Source organism: Tupaia chinensis, unplaced genomic scaffold (genome assembly GCF_000334495.1).
Source record: "Tupaia chinensis unplaced genomic scaffold, TupChi_1.0 Scaffold148257_1, whole genome shotgun sequence".
NCBI lineage: Eukaryota > Metazoa > Chordata > Mammalia > Scandentia > Tupaiidae > Tupaia > Tupaia belangeri.
In genome coordinates, this window is record NW_006208108.1 from 203,342 (window position 1) to 216,050 (window position 12,709).

General features: G+C 39.1%; 1 protein-coding gene across 1 annotated transcript in view; it reads left to right on the top strand.

The window, feature by feature from the left end:
• The first annotated feature begins 1,620 nt into the window (after positions 1-1,620).
• The window catches only part of LOC106734088 (zinc finger protein 268), a 78,869-nt gene continuing 67,780 nt past the window's right edge, over positions 1,621-12,709 (top strand). Inside the window, exons 1-2 of the mRNA XM_014584966.2 lie at positions 1,621-1,732; positions 7,261-7,392. The gene's annotated coding sequence lies outside the window, so the exon portion shown is untranslated. The remainder of the gene's footprint in view (positions 1,733-7,260; positions 7,393-12,709) is intronic.

A 12,709-nucleotide genomic window follows, 5' to 3' on the forward strand; every position in this document is an offset into this window, starting at 1 on the left:
GTGTTTAAGAGAGACCTGGTATGCAAGGGTGGTAGGAAGGGTGGCCAGGGATTCAAAACTAGAAAGTGAGGGAGTACTGTGGAGATCAAGACTAAGTTCTTTGTGAATATAGAACATGGTCACTGAAAGACACTTACAGCATCAAAGATACAGGAATTTGAACATGGCAGGGCATGTAACAGGAAAAACAAAAACCAGGCATAGGCCTTGCACAAGATCATGTCTCTTGCACCCTGCAGTCACCACTCACAATCTTTACCCACTTTTCACACCATTCTCTCATTTCACCACTCCAGTCTAATACTAATCCTGATGAATCAGAATGGACATTTTGAGGGACCAGCAGTTAGTGTAATGGCTATGTTGCTGGCCTCCAATGTAGTCGACCACGGTTCGAGTCCTGGACCCGGTGGCTTAAACTCATGCTGGGCACGTGTGCATGTGTGCCCAAGATCCTGAGAGGAGACTGGAGGAGAAGGGATGGCAACGTGGCCATCCTCCCTGGGGGGGTGATTTCTCGCTTTCTGTCTCTCTGTCTCTCTGTCTTTCTGGTGAGCGCACGCGCCCTGTAGCAAAAACCTCTCAAAAAAAAAAAAAAAGGCCATTTTGGGAGCAGCAGGGGACCTGGTGGTTAAAGGCACTGGACTCCCAAATGGTTGAGTGTAGTTTGAGTCCCAGACCTGGTGGCTTTCTTTCTCACTTTTTCCCCCCTCTCTCTCTCTGGTCAAATTAATAATAAGTATAGTAAAATAACATATTAAAAAAATAGGTAGTTCTTTGTTTGAAAAGAGACTCAGTGATAATAAAGTGTATATGAAATCCCCCCTGGCCTGGTTTGTGGCCAAAATCAAGGAAGAGTAGGTAAGTCAGGTACATCTCCCACACAGAGAGACACCCCAGACATCTAAAGATTTGTTAGATAAAACATGAGAACTTTTGGGCAAATAATTATTGAACACTTAAAGTGAAAACAGACTTGGAATATGAAGTATACCTACCCTATGATCCTGGTATCCTCTCTCATATATACACTAGAACAGTTTCCAACTGTAATACCCATTGAACATTCAAAAATCAGCTTAGTGGGTGGGGATAAACATTTTAATGATTCCAAGATAATGACCATATTAATCATTTGTTTCTTAATAAACTCAAACACATTAATTTTCACGCTTCAGATTCCATTACGAAAAAGAGTCAGTGGTTCTACAACAAGAATAACCTATATCAGAACGACAAAAGTATTAGGTTACTTACTAATGTCACTGAATAAGTGACCCACGTACGAATTTCCACATTATCCCTGAAATGTCCAACCAGGATTTAATAAAGAACTAGGATTCTGTCTCTCACTCACATGGATTGAAACCTTTTGTCTCCCTTCAGATTCTGGTTTCTGGTGACAGGACATGGTAATAAAGACGCCTATAACTTGGCTATGACTGGGTGTCCTCTCCTTTCTCGCTGATCAAAATATAACAAATCTACCCGGTGCCCAGCTTGGACCCGATCACCCGATTCCGGGGTGAAAACACAGGAAACTTCACTTTAGTGCCAAATCCGGGATCGCAGAGCCTTGTGGGAAATGTAGTCTCTGCTCCGTGACGTCATCAACACGGGCCAAGGAGGGCGGCTTTTTCGGTTCCTGTGGCGCTTTGTTTCTGCTGCGTGGTTGTTGGGGAGAACTTGCCGCTGTGCTGACCGCGCTCTTCTGGACAAGGTGTCCATGAAGGTGAGTCTGAGTGCAAAGGAGGAGGGTTGCGGGTTTTGAGGGCGCTACGAGTAGAAAAGTGCCCCTCTTCTTGGGAGCAGAAACGTGGCGGGGAGGTCGGGTGGAGGAGGAGGGGCGCCTGAAGGAAGGTGCAGCCCCTGGTCCGGGCTGGGTGGGGAGAGCGATGGGAGCGTCGGGGTGTGCAGGTCCGAGGTGAGGAAAGAGGTGACCTGGGCTTTGCTTTCAGTAGCTGCTTTGTCAGGAGGTGGGTGTGTGCATTCAGGTGTACAACGGTGACTCCAGAAGCTCCGGAATGGGGTGATCCGGTCCAAGCTGGGCACCCGGGTAGATTTGTTATATTTTGATCAGCGAGAAAGGAGAGGACACCCAGTCATAGCCAGGTTATAGGAGTCTGCATTACCAGAGACTGCGGGAGCTCTCATGTCCCTCAAAGACCCTGCAGCCCCGAGTGTAGGGAGAAGGGTGCTTGTAAAGACAAAAAGCACATTTGCGTTGATGTGGCGGGAACAGTAACCATTGAGGAGTGGGCGGGGAAGAAAGGGAGAGGGAAAACAGTTACAGAAGCCAGGTCAAGGAGGTTAATAATTACTAAGGGCACGTTCCAGTTCTTGCCTAAACACAATGGGATCTTAATGATCTTCATGACTGGGGCAAGGATCTTATCACTAAAGAACTTCCTAAGGTATGGAGTTTTGGGTTATTTAGCAAAGACAGTAGGAATCTTAATCATTCTGTTTATACAAAAAGGAGGAAGCAAGTTTTAAATAATACAGAGTTCAAAATGGAGATTCTCCTACTTCAGGTTGAGGAGCCAGGGATCCAATGGCAATGAGTTCAGCTTCCAGCTCTGCTATAGGATTCTGATGAGAGAGGATTAAGATCTCTGGTTAGGTAGAGAGGTTCAGGACTCCATGGAATGGAGGAAAGGAGACAAATGGAGTCAGTATAATCAAGCCTTTCGTAAAATCATTCACTGCTCTCAGTAGAAATCACTTATCAGCTCTCACTACTTACCTGTATAGAAAGCTGCTTGCAATCTGCTTGAGATAATGACCGCTGAAAGTAGGATTGTCCGTATCATTGCTACATTCCAAACAAGAAATGTAGTGTGTCTTCGTCTGGAGAGCAGTAGAGGGAAGGACTTTGAACCATATAGTCTTCTTTCATGTTTCAAAAAATTTATGCAAACTTGCTGACAAGGCTAGAAGTATACAAACTGGCTGTAGTCCTGAGCACACTGTCCAAGTCAGGGACAGTGATTAGTTCAAGACTACTTGGTGGCAAAAGTCACCTGTGCTGGCATCGCTTTAAGTGAAGTAGTCTTTTTTTCTTCCGTCTCCTTAGACAAAATTAGTTTTTACCTTGTTTTTTCTTTTTTCCTTCTCAGGGCCCATTCTAACACCCTGGGGATACCTGCTCACTTAGCTGGAAGCTTTGACTCTTTCTAATAAACTTACTATCCTCTTCGTTGGTCCACATTTCCAATTCTTTGTGACCATCAGAAAAGAACCTGCCCAGGTTTTGGAACAACTAGCAGTTCATATTACGGATTCTATTAAGTTTACCCGTCTATAATACGAGCCTATTTCCAGTACAAGTGAAATGCCCCCTAGTTTCCCATTGAAATAACTGTGGAGTCTTTGCAGATAGTGTTCCTATGGCAGCTGTGTTTGTGGGGTGTCTTGGTGTCTTAAAGTAAGTGAAGCCTCTGGTCCCCTTCTGCATTTCTTTGGCCTGCCCAGCACTGCTGGGTAAGTGACTTTTTTTCTTTTTCCATTTTTTGCTCTGAAGCACAAGTGCTTGCCTGAGAGCTACAGAGATAAGCAGGGTAGATGGGGAGGAAGGAGAAATCACCTTCCAGTTGGATGGCCATGCCAAAATTGCTTCTTCTCCATTTTCTTCTTGCGATTTTGGGCACGCATGAACATGCTCCAGATGTAATTCTCAAACCACTGGGCTTGGGAATCAAACCACAAAGTTGCATGTGGATCCAACTGCCTTTCCACAGTGCCACTGACTGGCCCACTTCTGGGAAAATTTAAAGAATTTTAGGGGGCATCAGGTGGTGTAGAAGTTAAGGTTTCAGACTCCTACTTGGTTGAAGGAAGGGGCAGACTTTCCTTGAGTCTAAGACCTGGCAGCTTGAAAATTACACTGGGTGCATGTGCCTTTGTCCCCAAAATTGTGGAGAAGAATGGAAGAGAAGGAATTGTTGTGTAGCCATTACCTCTGGGTCATGATTTCTCACTCCCCTCCCTCTTTCTGTTACTCTCCAGCCAGCACTCTTACCCTCTGGCAAAAACCTAAGGGAAAACAAAAATAATTTTATACAGGTTCAAATTCAGAATCCAGTGACACTGATTTCTGTTAGGGAGCTTGGAGTCCTGGTGAATGGTACCATTTTATTTAGAATAAAGTTAAGTATTACAAAGTTAGAAGGTTATACTGTACAGATAGGGATCACACCTGAAAGAACACCACTATGGCCTGAATTCTGTACTAGTACTTCAGAGCAGAGGCAGAAGAGCCTGGGAAAGGGAAAAATTTTAGTTTACTTAAAGTAATTATTGATCTTATTTCCTAGAGTGAACAAAATTTGGATAATCCTACCTTCTGAAGCACTGGATGGTGTTCAAAGGTTTGGACCTTCTTTCAAAAGGGATAGGTAGTTTGGCTGAGATGGGTAGGCAAGGCCCAAAGGATGTTACTTATTGGAGAAAGCTTAAAGTGTGGTCTGGCTTGAAGTTATAACCTGTCATCCTGAGAGTGTCTGTCTACAGTGCTCTGTAAACAGACTCCATTCTTTCAATCTATTGTCGTTTCCTATGTCTGAGCTCACTTAAACCTGATCCGTCACCAAATTTGGCAACTAGAGAAAAGGTGACATGTCCTCTATCTCGATAGGTTTTCCTAGTAGTTCAGCAAGGGTTTGTTAAAATATATCTGCCTTCTAAGAAAAATGGGAATAATTTAGATTTGAAATGTGACTTTTCCAGAGTCCGGATATTTATAGATGCTAGACATTCTGACATTTTGGCTAGTATAATCTGTTTTTATCAGATTTCAATCAAATGAATCATTTGTTTACTTTTAATTTTTTTTGTGACACTGAGGTTAATACAAACATTACTTTCAATAACCTTTCCTATCCTTCAACACATTGTATGATTTATGTGGTTTCAAAACGTTTTCTACTTAATGACAACAGTATCTTATGATAAATCTTATGATAAATACTGCAGGAAATTTATGAGACTTTTCTTCTTCTTTTTTTAGATCTTCTTTCTGTAGGACACACACACTCACCAGAGAGAATTTCCCCACCCCCGCCAACTGCAAGGGATAGCCAATTCTGCAATTCCTTCTTCTCTACTCTTGGGATTTGGGGTGTACATACACATTCACTCACTTGCTCACTCACTTATGTGCCTGTCATGGTTTTCATGCCACTGGGTCTGGGACTTGAACCACATACTCAGCTATGTGGGATCCAGCACTTTACACTGCCTCCTGCTGACCCATAAGAGTCTATTTTATATTATGTAAGATAGGAAAATTAGACTGCATGACACTTATTTCCAACCAATTTTTAAAGTGTAAATTAAATGTAATGCTGTACTCTTGTATAAGTAACAAATCCTTCTTATATATTTTTAATTAAATATTTTTGTGTGTAGGGGTGGTTCCTTTAGTGAACATGTGCATGGTCGAGAAAGAGACAGAGACTGTGAGAGGGAAAGTAAGAAACTACTCCCTCGTGTTGGCCACACCACATTTCCTTTTCCTTGCTCTCCCTGGGACCTTGAGCATACACGCATATGTGTCCAGTGTGAGTGTTAAGGCACCAACCAGGTCTGGTACTTGAATGGTGGTTAGTCTTGTGAGAGTCCAGTGACATAACTGCAAGGCTATTTGCTGGCTGTTTTATTTTATTTTATTTTATTTTTTTTTAGTTCAGAGATGTATAGCATGTAAAATCTTAAAACTTCGTCTACTAATGAACACATAATTACTCTCTAGGTTTTTCAAAAGTCTTACACATGGCTGTGAAGTTCTGTTGATTGCATCTGACATATATTTAAGACATTCTGACTCATGTGATATTGTTAAAAACATTGCTGGGGGCTTAAATGTACTGTTTAGCATTTTCTGTTTGAGGAACTAACTATTCTAAAATCCAACTTTTTTTTTTTTTTGGCTCAAGGGTCCTTGGAGTTTGGGGTTGGTTCAGCTGGGTAGTTTCTATTCTGTTTGTTTGGATGGAAAGTGAGGCTTTAGTCATGTGGTGCCTTGAGAGAGTTTGATTGGTTTTAGTTGACTTCACTCCTCTGTCTAGTGGTTTATACTGACTCTTGTTTAGGCCCATGTGTCCACCATTTTAGTCTCAGAATTTTTAAATAATGACTCTGCCAAGAAGTGGAACACTGGGGAGATAAGGTGGTGTGGTAGTTAAGGCACTGGATTCTCACCTGTGCTAACTCTGGCTTGAGTCCTAGACCTGGCAACTTGAAAATCACTGTGGGCATGTGTGTGTGCCTGTGCCCCAAATCTGAAGGAGATTGGAAGAGAAGGGATTGTGGTGTGGCTATTTCTCTGAGTGGTGATTTCTCACTATCCTTCTTTCTGTCTCTATCCTTCTCTCTGTCTCTCTCCTGTGAGCAGATGTGCCCTATGGCAAAAACCTAAAAATAAAATAAAATAAAATAAAATAAAATAAAATGAAGAAGGGAAGCATTAGTGGGCAAAATCTTTTCCAAACTTAGATTTTTATCACATTTTCCTTTTTTCTTTCTTTCTTTCTTTCTTTCTTTCTTTCTTTCTTTCTTTCTTCTTCTTCTTCTTCTTTTTTTTTTTTTGATATATTTTATTTATGATAGTGTGTGCATAGCCACTCAAGATTGAGAGAATGAGAGAAGCACATACAGAGTTTTCCCAGCTCTCTTGCACATCAGGATCTTAGGCATGCACACTTATTCCCAGGCTTGTTTTTAGACTGACTTGGAGATCCAAATTCATAATCAACCATGTCTTCCAAAACTGCAGTTACATTTGGTATTGACTCCAAGCTGGACATGCATTATGATTTTTTCTTTGTTTTTTGTTTGTTTTTTAGTTTTTGCTACAGGGCATGTGTGCTTGTGTGAGAGAGAGAGAGCGAAAGGGAGGAAGAAGGAAGAAAGAAATCTCAACCCAAGGGAGATGCTCATGCATCAGTTTCTTTTCCATTCTCCTTTCAGGATTTTAAGCACATATGCACATGTGCCTGGCCTGCTTTTCAAGGTGTTGGGGCTGGGACTTGAACCATGGTTGGCCATGTGGGATTCAGGTGCATTAACCCTCATGTCATGGGATGGCCTAACAATTTCTATTTCAATATGACTTTAATGTGTGGATTTTGATTATATCCTGGTCTCTTGATCTTTGTCTATGATTGCTGTTTTGTAGTTTTATAATATTTGTTATTGTCATTTATCCAGTGCTTTTATTCAGAAATTAATTATATATGTTTTTATATTTTGCCTTTTTAGATAAATTTTAGAATTTTTGGCCCCTTTTACATGAAAAGAAAACATACTGGAATGTTGATGGGACATTTATATCAGTGACAGAGATAACACTTCATTTTGATGAATTTTGGGAAAGTGGTCATCTTTGTAAAGGTGAGTTTTTCTTTATGTACATACGTGTAACCACATTTTTTCATGTCTATCCATTTTTATTTATGTATTCTACAGATTTGTTTCTAAAACTTGCATACATGTATATTATACAAATTTCATCTTTATATAACTTATGTTGTATTTTATACTATTCATTAAAATGAACTTATAAGATCTAAAATATGGCTCACCTCTAAAAACTACTTTCAAAAAATCCCTTTCATTTATCCTTTAATGACTTCCTCTTGCCTCTTTTACCTTTGTTTCAAATATTTACACTAATGCTATGAATTCTTGTCATAATACTTGCTTGCTTTCCTTTCTTTGAGTTTATGCTGGTTGTGTGTATATCTATTAGTTTATTAACTTAGTTTCCTAAAAGGTAGATAATTTAACATTCAATTTCTTTTTTTCCCTGAGTGTTCAGTTCCACATGTTTATTGATACTGTTTAGTTTTATTTATTTTGGTATTTTCCCATTTACTGAAGCTATTAAACATGTTTTACACATTTATTGAACATTTTGAAATCTACCTAAAGTGTCTGTTCAAGTGTCTTTGCCTACTTTTCTTTGAGGGTAGTTTCTTTTTTTCTAATAATAAAACTTTAGTTACAGGGCCAGCATGTGGCATGGTGGTTAGGACACTGGACTCCTACAGAATCAACCATGATTTGATCCTGAAACTAGTAGCTTTTTCTCTCTCTCTGTCTCTTTTTTTTCTGGAGAGGTTTTTGCTATAGGGTACATGCACTCACCAGACAGACAGAGAGAGACAGAGAGATAGAAAGCAAGAAATCACCCCCCCAGGGGGGATGGCCACGCCACAATCCCTTCTCCTCCATTCTCCTCACCTTCTCCATTCTCCTCAGAGTTTTAAGCCACTGGGTCCGGGACGCAAACCGCTTTCGACTACATGGGAGTCCAGCGAAATAGCCATTACGCTAAGTGCTGGTCCCTCTCTCTCTGTCTCTTTCTGATGAGCATTGTGCCCTATGGAAAATTTTTAAAAAGGGATAAACATAATTAAATAAATAAATCTAAAAAAAAAAAAATTAGTTTCTTCTCCGGAGGCAGGAGAATCTTAAGCTAGTAAGATCATATTTTTAAAAAAGTTTTATTTTAATAAGATAAATATGTTTAATTAGATGTGTGGTCATTATTTTCTCCCACTCAGTCATTTTCTTTATACCATTTAAGTGTGTCATTTGATGAATAGAACTTGTATTTTAATGTCCAATTTATAAATTATTCAAAATATTGTTTTGCATAACTCTTAAAAGGTATCTTTGAAAATAATTTATTATGTATTATAGCCAAAAGGTATATCATCATTTTTGGCTCCACAGATATAATATTGTCTCCACAACTAGTGTTCTTTGGAAAATATTCTTTTTTCTCTACTTCTCTGAAGTGCTTTGTCACTGATATAAGTTACCAAAAGCCAGAAGTATTTTTAAGCGATTTCTCTTGTCAGTTCAAGTGGTCTGTTTATTCATCTCATTTCTAGTTTTACACTGTCTGATTGCTATTCCTTTATAATGTTTATATTTGTATGTGTATGTTTGTGTGTGGATGTTGTCATTGAAATAGTCGCTATTTCTGTTACCAAAATTGCCAGATTTATTTTTCTTTTATTTTTTGAGAGATTTTTGCTATAGGTCATGTATGCTTGCCAGAAAGAAAGAGAGACAGAGAGTGAGAAATCACCCCTCAGAGTGGATGACCGTGCTACAGTCCTTTCTCCTCAGTGCCCTCTTGGGATCTTGAACACACACACACATGTGCCCAGTGTGAGTTTTAAGTCACTGCGTCCAGGACTTAAACCTCTGTCAACAACTTGTACCCATAATTTGAGTCTGGCTGTAGCTGAGGGTATCTCAATAATGTTGAGACACTGGTGGCAGTGCCTGTTTCTGTCTATAGCCCTATCTCTTCCTGTCTTTGTCTCTTTTACTCATGAAAAGAATAAACTTTGAAATGATTTGCTTTTTAATGGAGGTTTTCCTTGTGTTTGCCAAAGAGATAGAAACAGAGAGGGAAATTGAGAAATCACCCCCTAGAGAGGGCCAGCCTTGCCATAATCCCTTCTCCTTTTTCCTCTCAGGGGTTTGGGGACACACACACACACACACACACACACACACACACACACGTGTTCAGTGTATAAATTATAAGCCATCAGCTTCAGACTGGTCAATCATGGGGTAGTCCAGCACTTTAACCACCTGCTAGTCACCTCAAGACAGTTTTTAAAAATAAACAGTGCTGGGCTAATGAGTGGCATGGTGATCCCACATGTTCAACCGCATGATTCAGGTCCCTGACTGGATGGTTTAAAAAGCACACCAGACATGTATACATGGCTACCCAAAATCTCATGAAGAGAATGGAGGAGAAAGGATTGTGGTTTGGTCTTTTCCCCTGGTAGGGTGCTTTCTCATTCTCTCTCTCTCTCTTTCTCTCTCTCCTCTCTCTGTCTCTCCCCAGTGGCAAGTGCATGTGCCCTATAGCAAAATCTAAAAAAACCGACAAAAACAAAAAACTGACTGACTGCATTCTGAGTTAATAGTTTGGAGCAGTGCTTGCTATCAAAGATGGCCCAGGAAGTTCCCTAAGGTTTCCTTGAGCATGGACACTTTTTCTTCTGGCATGGCTGTGGAGGAGTGGGGCTGTGTCCCACCCAAAATCAGCAAAGGCCTGGGAGGTTAGGGAGGCTTTGGTACCTGGCATGGCTGTGGAGGAGTGGGACTGTGTCCCACCCAAAATCAACAAAGGCCTGGGAGGTTAGGGAGGCTTTGGTAAAATGCCTGGGCTGGCCATGATCCTTCACATGTTCACATCATTCAGTGGGTCTCATAAATTCCTGAGTCTCCCTCTGGAGGCTGGATCATCCTTAGGCAGAAAAAGAACTCTGTGGAGGCATCTCTGGGCTGGTCTTGTCTTCTGGGTTTGAATATGGCTCCTGAAATATTTTGTTTCTCTTTTTTGTCTCTTTCTCTCTTTTTTTTCTTCTTTCTTTCTTTTCATTTCTTTTCTCTTCTTTTTCTTCCTTCCTTCTTTCCTTCCTTCCTACCTTCTTTCTTTTCCTTTCTTTCTGTTTTCTTCAGTCATTATTTACTTTTTAATAAAGTCTTATGATGACATAATTTCCAAATATATTCTGATGGTATATCTCCTCTAATCCTTCTAATAAGCTGACAAAAGCACCTTTACCAATCACACGTGTATTAAAATTCTACAGTTATGCAGTTTTGAACAGTTGTGTAAAGATAATTATTAACTGTAACTTAGTCTTAGATAATAAAGTATTCAAGTGTTACCAGGTAGTGTGGTGGTTAAGGCACTGGACTCCCACATGACTATAGTTCAGATCCCGAACCTGAAGGTTTGCTTTCTCACACTACCTCTCTCTGGTCAAATTAGAAAGTTATAATAATAATAAGTAAATTAAATATACAGTTCTTTAAAAAGTATTCAAAGGCAAATTTTAATTTACTGCTAAATCTGAACACAGTGATTTCAACAACATCTGCTCTTAGAAATCACTTATAAAATATGTGAAATGTTATATATTCTTTACTTGATAGTATACACAAACCACACTAAATTATCTTTCAATAAGGCACAGTTTCAGATCCAGAAAATTCTGATTGGTTTAACATATGTAAGATCAAAAACATAAAGAAGATATCATTACCTTATCTTAGCCATTACTGGGTTAATGAACACAAAGTAAAACACAAGTGAGTCTGCTTGGTTTTGAAAAGTGAAGGGATTTCTCCAGTTTTTGTATATTCATATAACCCAAGTTAAAACAGACAAACAAACAAAAAAACCAGAAACAGCATCCACTAGGTTTTTGGTTTTGTTTTTCAGAGGTTTTTGCCTTAAGGCACATGCACTCACCAAGGAGATAGAGAGAGAGACAGTGAGAAGTAAATTGAGAAATTATCCTTCAAGGGGGATGACCACCCCACAGTCTTCTCCATTCTCCTCCCGGAATCTTATGGATACATGTACATGTATTGGGTGTGATTTTCAAGTTACTAGATCTGGGACTTGTATCACAATCTACCATATGGAGTCCAGTGATGTAACCTCTCTGCCATCTGCTGACCTTCCAGTAAGTTTTAAATTGGAATTCACCATCTTTGTAGACAGATGAGCATTACTAATGAATTACCAATTACATCTTAGAATGGGCAAACAGTAGTAACATTTACTGAATGGAAACTACTATCAAAAATTAAAAAGCAAACAACATTCATTTAACCATAAGCAGTCTTACTTAAAAAAGGATTGTCCAACAAAAATATGCTGTCGGCCATTCATCTGAATTATGGTGTAGGAGATCAGTTAAATTATCGTATACATAAAAAAGATAAAAAATGGGCCTGGCAGCTGATTTGGTGGCTAAAACACTGAATTTCCACATGCTCAGCATGGTTTGGAGTCCCAGACCTGGATACTTTCTTTTGCACTTTCCCTTTTTTCCCCCTCTGTCTCTCTCTGGACAAATTGAAAAATAATGAAATCTTACGGAATTAAATAAATAAATCATTAAATATTTTTGAATTTTTCACTTTCCCTTTTTTCCCCCTCTGTCTCTCTCTGGACAAATTGAAAAATAATAAAAACTTACGGAATTAAATAAATAAATCATTAAATATTTTTGAATTTTTTAAAATTAAATTTATTTATTTACATTCATTCACTGTACATCATTACAGCATACAAAATGAGATTGTCCATCCAGAGTACACTGTATATTGGCTCAATCAAGCACATCAATATACATGTTATCGTCAACAAATAACTTTCCATTTTTTGTTTCCTGTATGTTTTGCTTTTTTTTTTTTTTTTTCCCCATCCTTGATTCCTTATCTCTTAACCTCTGCCATCTCCTACTCTCCTCCCACACTGTCTCTGGTATCTATGTTTCTTTCTATACTGTTTTTCCCCCACATTTTATTGAGTATTAAAGATCTTAATTAATCTAAATACTTTCATAGCAAGCACAGCTGATAAATACATTTCCATGAACATAAGTCCAACTTTAGGCATAAGCCTCAGTGAGTAGAATGAACAGCCTATAAAGTAGCACCAGCTGGGGCTATATATCTTACTGCAGTCATCAAATAGGTATTTTTAATGCATTTTTTTTAATTTCATGAAAAAGTTTTAGTTTTTTTTCCCTAAAACTTTTTTTTTTTGTTTTAACTTAATTTACATTCATTCCCTAAGCATCGTCACAGCATAGAAAATGTGATTTCCCATCCAGAATATACTGCATAGTGGCTTAATCATGTATGTTAT